Below are 1,228 nucleotides of genomic sequence, written 5' to 3'. Positions count from 1 at the left end.
CCCGGTGTGCGTGTCGTGTGCTACGCCGACGACACGCTCGTCATCGGGCTGGGGAGGGACGTGGCTAGGGTCAGCCGCCTGGTCGAGGTGGCGGTGGCCACGCCGGCCAGGGGAATCCAGGGGCAGGGGCTGAGTGTGTCGCCGCCCAAGACGGAGGTGGTCCTATTCCACGGACTGCCTCTGTCGCGGCGGGCGCCCCAGGCCTGGATTCGGGTCGGGGATACGGCCGTCCGGGTCGGGGAGAGGCTGAAGTACCTCGGCCTTGACCTGGACGGTCGTTGGAGATGGGAGGGCCACTTCGGCCGCCTCGTTCCCTGGATCGAGGGCGTGACGACCCTATTGGGTCGTCTTCTGCCCAACCTCGGGGGTCCGGGGAGGGGGTCCGCCGCCTTTACACGGGTGTGGTGCGGGCGATGGCGCTCTACGGGTCCCCCGTATGGGCGCCCAACCTGGCGACCTGCCGGCGCGGCCGGCAATTGCTGCGCAGTGTCCAGCGCCGCATGGCCGTCAGCATCGCCAGCAGATACCGCACCCTGTCTCACGAGGCGGCGGTCGTCTTGGCGCGGGTCGTGCCGTTCGAACTCCAGGCGGTGGTCGACGCCGAGGTCTATCGGCGTCGACAGGCACACCGCCGAGAGGGCATCGACCCGCCGCCGGAGGCGGTCGGGGAGTGAAGGCGGGCCTATGGCCGGCTCCCCAGGGAGGCGTGGCGGCGCCGGCTGGTGGACAGTGGCGCCGCCCGGCAGCGGGCCGTGGGGGCGGTCCTACCCGTGTTTGATGCATGGATGGACCGCCGCCACGGCCGATTGGCGTACCGCCTGACGCAGGTGCTCTCCGGACATGGTTGTTTCGGGGAGTACCTGTCGAGGGTCGGTGCTGAGAAGACGCCTGGCTGCCACCAGTGCGGCGCGGAGTTCGACTCCGTGCAACATGCACTGGAGAAGTGTCCGGCCTTTCGCCAGCCTGTTGCGGGGTCGCCGGGCATGCGGGGGTGTATTGACACCCCTGCCCAGAAGTGCCCGCGCTGATGCCGCCGCCGGGGGGGGGACGTTAGATCCTCCCGGCGGTGCGCTCTCTTTTTCCCCTGTGGGACGGGGGACAGAATACGCCCACGGTAATCCCTGCCTGTCGTAAGAGGCGACTAAAAGGGACTGTTGGGATCGCGGGACTGCGGCACCCGCGGTCCGGTGGGGGGGGGAGCTCTCGCTTCCCCCACCACCGATAGGGC

This window comes from Dufourea novaeangliae, unplaced genomic scaffold (assembly GCF_001272555.1).
Source record: "Dufourea novaeangliae isolate 0120121106 unplaced genomic scaffold, ASM127255v1 scaffold193, whole genome shotgun sequence".
In the NCBI taxonomy this organism is placed as follows: Eukaryota; Metazoa; Arthropoda; class Insecta; order Hymenoptera; family Halictidae; genus Dufourea; species Dufourea novaeangliae.
This window is presented reverse-complemented; position numbering follows the sequence as displayed.